We start from the raw sequence: 12,062 nt of genomic DNA, 5'->3' as shown, positions 1-12,062 counted from the left end.
ATACGTGGAATATTTTGAAACTTCACAAAGTAGAATAGTTGAAAATGGAATATTTTGATTTAAGCTACAGTTAAGTTTCGTCTAAGCAGTTGTGGTTTTTGAAAGTTAGACAGAATGTCCCTCCGATAGCATGTTTTATTTCTCTGATAGAATGTTTTCTTTAAAACAGTGTTTTTCAGACACTGTTCTTTCTTTGAAAATGATAATGTCTTGTGTTCAGTGTGATCTGCGCTGAACAGATGTCTCTTGCTCTGTAATCACCTCTGTTTGGAGTTTTCATCTTATCTGAAAAGGCAAGGTCAAACAGAGAGCTGGAGCCAGCTCCAAAGTAGCAAGAGTTTTGACTGTTTTGACTGAAGTTTCATAATATTAAAATTAGATGTTGTAAAGTAACAGAATATGCTCAAGATTTCTTGGAAAATTTATACATATGCATGTAAGTGGGAAATATATTCTACAACCATCCTTGGTCTTGTTGCACATGATTGATAGAGATCACACCTCCATGTTGGCCAGGTCAGATAAAGGATGCTTGCTTTCTAAAACTCCAAAATGAATCTTATTTGCTGGCATTTTTGGTATCAATCTAAACCTGAATCCCCTGTTTAACCTGACACACATTAGGGCTGTGTGACCAGCACCACAGGCCTGTAATTAGCCAGGAAAAAGTGTTCTGAATTGACTTCGCCTCTTTGCAATCTGTGCTTAAACAGCAAATTGTACACTCCTATTTTTGTAGCGTATTTGAAATGTTTACTTTTGACATGCTTCTGAATGGAAACTTCCACTCTTTTAGAAGTTACGGTCGGAAATGAAGCACAACTAAATCATTTTTTCCACATACAAAAACATTGCACTAAGAGCTTTCTCTACCCAGCCCTCAGAGAGGGGATGGGAGAAAAAGCTCAGAAATAAAAAGTTTTGAGTCAACTCAAAACAAACTGAAGAGCCAGTTGGCTGGACCTATCTGCCAAGCTGAGCCCCCCACTCCGCTAGTTAGGATCATAGCATTGTTAAGGTTGGAAAAGGCCTCTAAGATCATAAAGTCCAACTGTCAGCCCAACACCACTATGCCTACTAAAACGTGTCCCAAAGTGTCATGGTTACATACGTTTTGAATGCCTCCAGGGAAGGAGATTCCACTGCTTCCTTCAGCAGCTTGCTCTAGTGCTTGACCATGCTTTGAGAAAAGAAACTTTTCCTAATATTGGATCTAATCCCCCCCGGTGCAACTTGAAGCCATTAGATGACTGAAGGAGTGGTATCTCAGGCCTCTGTGGGCCGTTTTACCATGCAAGAGGCAAAGGGCTTGGCCAGATTAAGGGGTGGGAGGTGAGGCAGCTGATAGAGTGCATCCATCCCCACATTGCTGTGCTGGTTGGTGGGAAGTGGGACGTCTCCTTCCAGCAGCAGGACCTGGCCTGCTTCTCAGGGAGCTCCCTTCCCGAGGAGCAATGTCTTGGGGAAGAGTGGCTAGAAACCTGCCTGGCAGGGAAGGACCTGGGGGTGTTGGTTGACAGTTGTCTGAACATGAGCCAGCAGTGGTGCCCAGGTGGCCAAGGAGGCCAGTGGCATCTTGGCTTGTATCAGAAACGGCGTGACCAGGAGGGCCAGGAAGGTGATTCTGCCCTTGTACTCAGCACTGATGAGGCCACACCTCAAATACTCTGTTCAGTTCTGGGACCCTTGCTACAAAAAAGACATTGAGGTCCTGGAGCACATCAAGAGAAGATTAACAAATCTGGTGAAGGGGCTGAAGAAAAAGTGTTATGAGGAGCTAAAAAACTGGAGGTGTTTAGCGTGGAGGAGACTGAGGGGAGACCTTATTGCTGCCTGCAATGACCTGAAAGGAGGTTGTAGAGAGGTGGATGTTGGTCTCTTCTCCCAAGTCACAAGTGATGGGATGGAAGGGAATGGCTTCAAGTTGTGCCAGGGGAGGTTTGGACTGGACATTAGGAAAAATTTCTTTACAGAAAGGATTCTCAGGCACTGGGACAGGCTGCCAAGGGAGGGGGTTGAGTCACCATCCCTAGAGGTGTTTAAAAGCCGAGTAGATGTGGTGCGCAGGGATGTCGTTTAGTGGTGGACAGGAAGGCTTCGTCTGGATCATCTCAGAGGTCTCCCACCCTCGGCATCCCGCGACCCTACGACTCCACCGGCCCCCCCACACCCGGGCTCTCGCCGGGCGGGGCTGGGCTGAGCGCTGGGGCGCGGGACCCGCGCGCGCCCCGCCCTCCCGCCGCCGAGTGACCGCGGCGAGGGCCAATCAGCGCGAGGCGCCACTGCCCGCCCCGCCCTCCCCGGACCGTGGGGCCGCCCGGAGCGCGCGGAGCCGGGGCCGCCCTGGAGCTGCGGGCGCAGGTAAGGGGCGCGTGCCCGGGGTCTCTCGCCAGGTGCGCAGCTGCGGGTCCCGCGCGCAGAGACCACCGCGGGGAAAGGGAGAGCGGCGGGAGCCCCCGGGGCCACGCCTCGGGAAGAGTGGAGCGACCGCCCCCGCCGCCCCAGGCTGGCATCGGGGCATCCCGCGCTGCCTGTGCTGCGTCCTGCATGGGGGGAGGGAGGGCTGCCTCGGGGGGGAACCGGCTTCTGACTCTGTAACTTATTTATGCGCTGGAACTTTGAGCTTTTAGGGAAATTTTAGGGAGGGGTGGGCTCCGGTTAGTTCTTCTCGGGCTGGACTGAGTGTTCCTGTGCTGCCTTTGCTGCATCCTGGCTGGAAAAGGAGGGAGAGCTGCTTCGGAGGGAACTGCCTTCTGACTTTCTGTAACTTATTTATGCGCTGGAACTTTGAGCTTTTAGGGAAGTTTTAGGGAGGGGTGGGCTCCTGTTTAATCTTCTCAGGCTTTAGCAGGACGCTTCAGCCACGAGTGCCGTGAGACTTCAGTTGTGAGTTTTATCTTGAGCTAACAAATGTGTTTTGATTTAAGGCCTGGGGTTCTTACATCCTGTAATTATTTCTTCTAGGTCTGTTTCTTTTAGGTCCGTGACTTCTAAAAGCTGAAATAGCTGTGCTAGCTCACACCCTGGCTGAGTTGCAGCCATAGCAGTAAAAAAAAGCTGCTTTGTACCCGTGTGGTTATTTTTGTGAGAGGAAAAGTAAGCTCCGGTGTTAAATGTTTCACTGTATGACAAGATGTGTGTGCTCTCTTGGTGAAGAGAGTGCTGCCGATCCTGCGCAAAACCACAGATGAAGTGTTTAAGGACTCAGGCTTGGCTGTGCCTGACCCTTCAGAGACACACTGGCTCTCTCCATTTGGGCCCAAACACAGATGCTACCAACAGCAGTTTGTAAGCACTGGTATGTATTGCAGTGGCAGCACGATTGAGCAATATGTGTATCTCTGCATTCCAAAAGTAAACAGCAAAAAATGGGTCACAGAGTGACAATATTCTCTGTGCTTACGTGATCGAGTGTTGGAGAGGATGATGTTCTGGAGTGCAAACTCTGGATTTATTGCTTTTGTCAAAAGTGGCAGCCGTAGCTGGAGAATTTAAGTTTGTGAAGGACAAAAGGGACTTGTAATTATAATAAAAACTGTGAGTATGAGTTTCAGTAAAACCAGTGTGCTCAGTGAGGCAGCATGGCAGGTTGGTTCATCTGGAAACTAGAAAAGCTGAGATCTGCTTAAACTCTCAGTTGCAAGGATTTTAGTCTCTTCTTCACACCTGTAGGAAAGAAAGAGCCAAAGTGCTCCCTAGTTTGGCTTAGTACCTGTCCCAGGGGAGTTTTGACAATGGGATTTAGCAATTTCTTGAAAAGCTGTATCAGACAGATCAGCTCCTAGAAGTAGAGGGAGTTGTTCAGTTTGCCGGTGAGAATGACTGTCAGTGGCATGCTGCGTTGCTCATCCATTGGAGTCAATGTTCCTGAGCTGGGAATATGATGATGTTTCTCTCCTCCCTGAAGGCAGCGGGAACTCCATGTGTTTGCCTGGCTGTGGAGTGGGACCTTTAGGACAGGGTTTTCTCTTCATCAATATTACTTTTGCTTTGAGGTGCACTGCCTTTGAACGAGGTGCTGTTAGATATTCAGCGCCACTATGACCTTCTTAAAAAAGATAATAGCAAGAGCCTGAGTCCAAACAAATGGATTCAGACTCAAGTGCTTCCTTACCTTCAGTGAGTTTTGCCCTGGGTTTTCATCTGCTTGCTGGATCAGTTCTGGGTTTAAGAGTTCTGCTGAAGAATGTTTGAAGTTGGTGTCTCCTGTGGACATGTGTCTGTAACAGAGCTGTGTTCTGCAGCGCATCTGTGCTCTGGAAAAAGTAATGAGTAACGTTTCTGAGTGTTGCTGAAGTGCAGGGCGGAGTGCCTTGAAGTCAGAGGTGTCACATAGGACAGAAAACTGTGTTAAATATAGTCTTTTTTTTTGTCCTTCAATGGAAGACCTGTTTATGTTTTGGGCTGCGCTGCCTGCGCAGTGTAAAACACATTGCAGGAACAAATGGAGTCCTGATGACAGTGTCTGTGGAGGTATATGGGGAGGCTTTGCTTGTGACCTGTGTCAACATGAGGATAATTGTTAACATTCCTGAAATTACAACCATTCCCAGGAGACTGAGGTTCCCAGGTGGTGCTGCCAGCTTGTCTGGTCGCTTTGCTCACTGATTGGGTCTGGATCACCTGAGGACAGGCAATGCTTTGTGTTGAGGTGCATGGCACAGGGTCCTTCAGGATGTTTTGTGTCTCTTCAGTCCATCCAAATGAGGTTTCTGTAAAGTCTATGTGTTTCCCTTCAAGGAGCAGTTTCAATGAAGTGAAAATCCTTCCCCTGAAGAGGTTTAAATCCAAGGAAGGTTTAATCGCTTTCTTGGACAGTGTTGTGATTGCATCAAAATGTACCTTTGTCTTACTGGGGATGAGGTAGTGTTGCTGTAAATCCATTTGAATAACTGTCTAATTTTGTTTGTTGTGCTTTGCATTGTGTGTTTTCTGTGAAGGAGGGGGCAGTATGGAGTGGTGACCGGATCAGAAATCTGGTAAAAGATGGTCCAAAACCATACCTTTGACTCCTGGGACTGGGCATGAGGTGGGCAAATGAAAGATGCCTGTGACTGTGGAGTCTACTGGCTTGCAGTGCTTTTCATCAGAGAAAGTAGGAGCCCAAACATTAGGGAAGATTTAGGGATATAGTGGAGCATCCTGGAAATTCCTGTGAGGTTTGAGGTGAAGCCCCCATCCCCCTACTGAATTTGCGTACTTTTCCTTAAGAAGGTACTGGTGACCTCTGCCTCAGCCTGTAAATGCTGATACACAGGTGGGATTGGTATACCTGAGACTCCTACTTAGCTTTGTTATTTTCGGGTTTCAAAGCAAAACTCAAGTTATGTCGCTTCTTTAAAGCCAAACAATTATGAATTGACCTATTCCTGCCTGCCCAAGCCACGTCTATAATTTTATAAATGGAAGAAACAAGTTTATTGAAAGGTTCAGGTGGGTTTTGTTGTGTTCAGTCCTCTTGCGGGGAGCTTGTGCATACAGCTTTGCATTAAGAATACATACAAGCGCTTAATACTTTCATAAATAAAACCACTTAGTACCTTCCTGTACTTAGGCTGAATAGTGGCTCTCCCCGCCTTTGTAATTATAAGATCCCATTAGTCATCCCATTAGCGACTTTGCTCTTGGAAGCAGCCCAGGAGAGGTAAACTACGTTTCCTTACTTCGTGCTCACAGCTGGTGTTTATACCCAGACATTTATTTAGCATTTATTTGGCATCTATGCCTACCCTGTCATGCCCTGTTGTAAATCTGTTTGTGTTCCCAGAGCCTACCTGGTGTGTTGCAGCATCTCCTTAGCAGATGTTCTGTGCCTAGATCTTTTCCTTTGTCAGACTTTGCATTTGTTCTGACTTTTTTTGGCTGAAATGGGATTAGGGCATCAGCCTTCCCTGTGTCTTGTTAGAAAAGTGAGTGTTATTGCTGAAAATTGATTGCAGAACAGGTGATCTGTGAGTAGAGAAACGGTGGTCCTGCCGTGACAGCTTCAGAAATCGATGAAGTTTACTGTTCAAATAGCTAATGCCTCATTGTTAGAGCTGCTGTCTGAGGGGAATGTTGTTAAATCTCACCCCCATGCCCTATGTGTTGCATCTATTCTTAAGTGTCATCGTGGGACCACAAGGAATGGCTCTTGGTGAAAATCAGAATTTGTTATCGTTCTTCAAAAACATAGTGCAAGCGTGAGTCTGGGAGGTGCAAAAGCCTGTTTTCCCCAAATCAAATGAGAATACTTAGGCAGAGAGGTTAGAGCTCTTGCCCAGCGCTGGTCTGGTAACTGGCATCATAGTTTCTGCTAAGGTAAAAAGGCTTGCTTTCCCTTATGCCGCTCTGCATCATTAAGCAATGCAGGTTCTGTCAAAGAATTGGGACCAGAGGCCATTTAAGCAGTGTCTGTTTCATGGTGTTTGGGGTAAGATAAAAATAACAAAAGGTGTGACTTTAAGCAGCTATTTTCATACATCTTGATTGTAATCATGCTTCCAGTAGGCACAGCGTTGTAATTCGTGTATGAATAAAATCTTGTTTACCACCTGTGAAGGAAAGGCTCCAAGATCAAGTGCAAGAACACAAAGTAGATTCATCCTTGCACCTTCTTTATAGTCTTTTTCCTAAATATTAGTGGGAAACTTACGGTTGAAATTTGAGCTGGCTGTCACAGCATCCGAACTCTAATCTGGAGAATCTTTGTGCTATCGAAGACATCTGTCTAATCATGTTTCAAACTGAAGAATCTGATTACCATTAGCATGAACCAGCACATTTTAAATCAAATAGTTCTCGTGCCTCCAAATGTGTTGGGTTTGGAAGAACAGCTTTATTTTCTTGCTCTGTAACAGATGTGGCAAAATAAAAGGGAATTACAATGATCTGATCTTGCATGCCTTTTCTCAGACTGATCAATTCTGAAACAACAATCTAGGGAAAAAGTATGGGGTATATTTTATGCATGGTTGTAGAATAACAGTTCATGGACACTGCAGTAGTTGTGAAGGTAGATACAATGTATGCAATGTTTAGTTGGTAACATAAAAATAACTTCAATATTGTAAAAACATTTGCCAAGCAACCAACCCCCATCCTCTTTGTTTTCGAGTCTTTTCCCTGTAGTGCTCTTTTATGAATGATAGAAACAAGAACACACATGCATTTGTCAAAGCAGCACCAGGATCTGATTTGGAGGGTGAGGAAGGGAAGTTGATGCTGTCGTAGCTGTGCACACAGCTGAACGTGTGCGCTGTCAGTGTGCACAGCCATGGGAGTCTGGTTCCTATCCAGCTTCATGGTTGGGTGTTCATAGGCCAAGGTGTTCAGCTTAGTGCTGTGTGAGTACTAAAGATTTCAGACCAAGTTCTAAAATTCAGAAGGAAAGTCCTTAATAATGATGATGTCTTTCCTTGCTGTAAAGAAGAGTGGTTTAGTGCGTGACTCGGACGCTGTTTTGTTGGCCTTTGCCCTTCAAAGCTGGTTTCTCTGTCTGCAGAGGTAATGCGAGGTTAAGGTTCATGATCACACTTGTGCTTAAAGGAGTGACAAAACCATGGCTCATGGGCTGTGTGCTGTTCACAGTAGATTTTTGTGGACTGTGGCTTACTGCTGGCTACCTGCTGTCCCAGGGATGCTGCAGGTAGAGGGCAGGAGGAACGTGATTGCTACATGCATGGAGCTTTGTTGGAGGTTCTTGCAGTACATCAAATGCCTTGAGGATGTGCTTCATTTGCTGAGTGTGCTTAGACTGTCTGTTCTGTGCTGTGGAGCAGCTTTCCACAGTATGGATCGTGATCTGAGCAAAATTTCGTTTCTGATTACCTCCAGGGTTCGGGGAACTTCAAGTCTGTTCAAAGGATCCGGAATAACCCAGAGAGTCTAGGTAGCTGTTTTACTGAAGTCTTGACTTAATATTTTCTTTATAAAGTATGTGTACTCACTAGCTATAGCTATATATGAAGTCTACAGAGAAATACAGCCCTTGCAAAACACAGGAAAAGTGTTGCTGCTGAAGCAGATGAGCTATTTTAAGTAGCCCAGATCTTAAGGAGTGTAAGGGATCAGGAAAAGGACACATAGGCCCTTTTGAGGCTTGTCTCCATGATATCAGAAGTCATAAGATAGGCATGTGAAGATGTCTGTAGGATCACATTAAGGTTCTGTGGAGTGTAATGCCGATAATTGACATCTGTCTTGAAGAGCAGGTGAGGAAATTTATCTTCATGGTAAAAAAGCCCTGAGCTGTTGCTGTGTTTCTGAAAGTAGTTATTATCCCATGTGGTTGTAGCACTTATGGTCTTGGGTTCTGCACAGCTTAGCAAGGGCACAGCCGCCATGGCTTTGTAAAAAATCACTCTTGCCATGCAGACACTGCCAGAATCTGTTTTTCTTTCAGGTAGTCTACTTGTATGGAAGAAGTCTTGCAGAGATGAGGTGTTGGCAAGGAGAGGGACCATATAGCCTATTGGGATCTCTTCAGTTTGAGTGTTAATGGGTATTAATAGATGTCAGCTGTGCAATTGTGGTGTTTTACCTTATTTTGGAAGCTTTCCTTTTTGATTTGAAGCATCTATTCTACTACTCTGGTTTAGATTGTAAACCTGTGCTAAAATGCAGTGTGGGTTCATCTTTGTCCATCCCAGTGGAGTGTTGGGAGTGAGCCTGGAGGGAAGTGTGCTGCCTCTGGATCTCCTTTGTGCAGGATGCAGGGGTAGTCAAAGGCTGTGGCGTGGAAGAGGCTGTGGCTGTGTAGGACCAGGGAGGATTCCTGCTGCTGGGACCTGCATTTATTTCCCTATGCAAATGTCCAGGTGCAAAACACACTATGTGGTGGGGAGTAGTGGTCTGACGGCTGTGATCGCTGTACCACTCCACTGAAGCCTTTTTGAGCTCGCTTTTGCATTGGAAGCATCTCTGATAGGCTTTTGTTAAATGGGAGGGGAGGGATGGTACATTGCACTTCTTTTTTAAGAACTAGACAAAAATTTCATCTTCCCCAAAATGCTGGTGTGCTGGAAAGGCAGGATATTCTGCACTGTAGCTGACAAGTGCTGCGTGTAACGTGTCTCCTGGAGACCTCTCTGTGTTGTGAGGGGGTTTCCTTATGTTGCAGATGGAGGCTGAAGTAGCCATCCTTGGTGGCTCCTCTCAAGATCTTGGTACAAATGGCTATTCTTCTGGAACAGGGTGTGTATTAAAGACAATTTCAGCTAGTTAGTGGCTTACACTGAGGGAGGGATATAAGGACATGTTGGAGCAGCCACGGCACAGAGTGTTTCCGATTCCTGCCCACAACTGTATGCACAGTGGAGCAAAGGTCTTCTTGAAGAAGAGGTGGGTGTGTTGAGAAGCTAATCTCCAGGAAGGGCAAATGGTAGCTAGATGCCTCCTGGTGGGTTCAGGTGCTAGGTTTGTTGTAATACCCTCTGTCCTGCTTCCAAAACAAGATTAAGCAAAGGAGACTATTTCTTTACTCGTAATTTAAATCTCTAGGAGGTTGGGTTTGGTTCAGAGCAGACCTGAAAAGACTTGTCAGTTGGATCTTAGAGCCATCAGCATTTTTTTTCTCCGTTTAGCTGAATGCTCATTTAACTTGTGACAGCACTTTTATTTTGTTAGATTTGTAAAGGAAACATCAGGGGAAGGTCCAGAAATGCATATTTGTTTTCTGACTAAGCTTGATTTGGTGCTAAGAACCTGTTTTTCATATTTCAGTAAAGAAGAATTTTATATGTGTTTTGTGTGTTTTTTTGTTTATTTGTTTTGGTGTGGTTTTTTTTCCCCCTCCTTCAAAAAGAGAATATAGTGGCTTACCTTTGTCTACACCTTCCCTTGGATGTGAAACCTGTAATTAACAGGTCCTAACCAGAAGTGTTTTCTCAGAGGTTTCCTCACTCATCCTGGAGCTGGTGTTGGACCTCCTGTGTAGTGCTGGACCGGACCACTGCAATCTCTGATGGCGCTGGCACAGAAATGTAGTTTTGGGGACTTTGAGGACATGCACCATGACCAGAAATTTGCATGCTGTGGGGGACTGCATGTCTCTTTCCACTACTCTTGCTAAGGAAAGCTAGAGCCTTTCTTGATGGAAGACCCAGGGAAGTGTGTGCAGTGTGTTTCTGCCCTCTGAGTGAGCAGGAGGACTGCTGCTGGGCTGGGGGTGCCCCCCTCCTGCCTTAGTGCCCCAGAGGGAGGCATGCAGCCACGCAGCAGGAGTGACTGAGGCTGAGCTGAGCCGAGCCCCACAACATGGAGACACTGCGATTGTGTGGCATGCCTGTGGCACCTGGTGGGGCTTGGGACCAGCTTCATGGTACTGCTGCAAAACTGAGATGCTGCTGTTGGTATTGGGGTGGCAGAAACATCTGGGAGTGGCAGGCTGGGGGACAGAGTGAGTCCTGCAGACACCTTGTGGTGTTTCCCCTCTGTCTGGCTTGCCCCACTCCCAATGCCACTCTGGACTGGTGGGCGCTGGGCTGTGTGGCCTCGCTGGCTGCTGGCTAGTAGTGCCAGCCACAGAAGCATAAGGCAAAGAGCTATGACTGGGGCATGGGTTGTGAACTTGGGCCAATCTGACTGTTGCTAAGAGCAGTGAAAGTGTCTGTGTGCTGTCTAGACCAAGCGCTTCCACCGGTGATGGCTGGTGGCACCTATACACCCTGAGGGCAGTAATGACACTCCTCTGCCGGTTTCTTGTGGAGCTTGGATGATTAATCCTTCCCTGCTTTCAAGCTTTCACGCAAATTAACAAAGCAGTATTGATGATGCGATTGCATACGTGGATGGGTGTTATGTGAAAGGAGCAGTAACAGCTCTGTCATAGGTGCAGGGTCTTGCTCTCCCTCTGTTTGTGGTATTGCTTGAGAGTGTCCATTTGGTGAACAGCCATGAAGCTTTAAATGCAACATGGAGATGAGAAGATTGAGATTTGTTTTCTGGGTGGTGCTGGTAAACTTCCTGCAGCTTGGTGGTAGAGATAATTCTGCAGGTTCTGACTCCATTGTTGTGACTGGGTCTAAGGTGAATTTAAGAAAAATATTTTGGTCAAATAGGCTTTCCTTTCTTTTTTGTCCAAGGGAAAAATCTGTTACGAGCATGATCTGTTGTTCTCATTACTGTGGGAGTTTCTGAATGGGACCTAAATATATTATTATTTGCACGTCCTTATCTGTGCAACACAGTGTTTTCCAAGTCAGTATCTTGAGGTTCAAACTTGCTTGTCGTGATGTGCAGCCTTAAATCCGCATACACAGAAGCGTTTGATCATAGAGATGTCAATGTGGTAAATGGCTTTTCTCTTGGAATTGTTTTGGACGTCACAGTGGTATTGGCCACTGAGGACCATTGTTTCCTTGCCTTATGGCAAGCTCTTGAGGTGCTGTCAGAAGGATGGTGAAGTGCAGGGTTGTTTGACCAGGGGGACATGGAGAGGAGGCGCTGGTTACCAGTGAAGTCTGCTGGGGGTGAGATTTCCACATAAACTGCTTGGAAGGAGATCTGGTAGCTCAGTATGATGATTTCAAGGATGAAGTCCTACCATGTCTCCAGAGAGCTTTGTGTTGGAGCAAATCTGCAGCAGGCCCTTAGTCAGAGTGTGCCTCCTTTTGTGCAGGGTGATTGCAGTGTTAGCTAGAATTTTTTTTCCTTTTGGACCTGTCTGGAAGGCTATCCCTCTATTGCCGTCCTGATAATATAGTGGCGTATGTTTTCCTCCTTACTTTCAGATGTACTAAAGCAGGACCTGGAGTTAAGGCTGCCTCCCGCAAGGAGCCACCGTGCTGCAGTCTGTGTCTGAAATCTATTTCTGTTTTCTTCAGCTTCTTGCCCTCAGACCTTGGCGTACTTGACACTCCCCCCTCCTTCCCTCTTCTTCCAAGGAGTTTTACAAAGAAATCAATAGCTGTCTAGTTATGACAGCAAAAATGAAAAAGGCTGTAACGTCTCCATAGCTACCTGAAAAGTGCTTGTAAAATGCTGGTGGAAGCAAGTGCTCTGCGATTCTTCCATACATTCTTTGCATGTGGACTGAAAATCATTTGCATTAGTTAAGTAATCGCTGCACACTTGTCCAGTGA

General features: G+C 46.2%; 1 protein-coding gene across 9 annotated transcripts in view; it reads left to right on the top strand.

Annotated features, from left to right (window-relative positions):
* Positions 1-2,282: 2,282 nt before the first annotated feature.
* Positions 2,283-12,062, top strand: part of PPFIBP1 (PPFIA binding protein 1) — a 112,411-nt gene continuing 102,631 nt past the window's right edge. For 6 of the 9 annotated variants that reach the window (XM_054060085.1, XM_054060062.1, XM_054060056.1 and 3 more), the window contains exon 1: positions 2,283-2,361. The gene's annotated coding sequence lies outside the window, so the exon portion shown is untranslated. The remainder of the gene's footprint in view (positions 2,362-12,062) is intronic. The other 3 variants (XM_054060076.1, XM_054060070.1, XM_054060004.1) reach the window with 2 other exon arrangements.

Source organism: Cuculus canorus, chromosome 1 (assembly GCF_017976375.1).
Source record: "Cuculus canorus isolate bCucCan1 chromosome 1, bCucCan1.pri, whole genome shotgun sequence".
Taxonomy (NCBI): domain Eukaryota; kingdom Metazoa; phylum Chordata; class Aves; order Cuculiformes; family Cuculidae; genus Cuculus; species Cuculus canorus.
The sequence above is the reverse complement of the archived record's forward strand: the minus strand, read 5'-3'. Positions and strand labels throughout refer to the sequence as shown.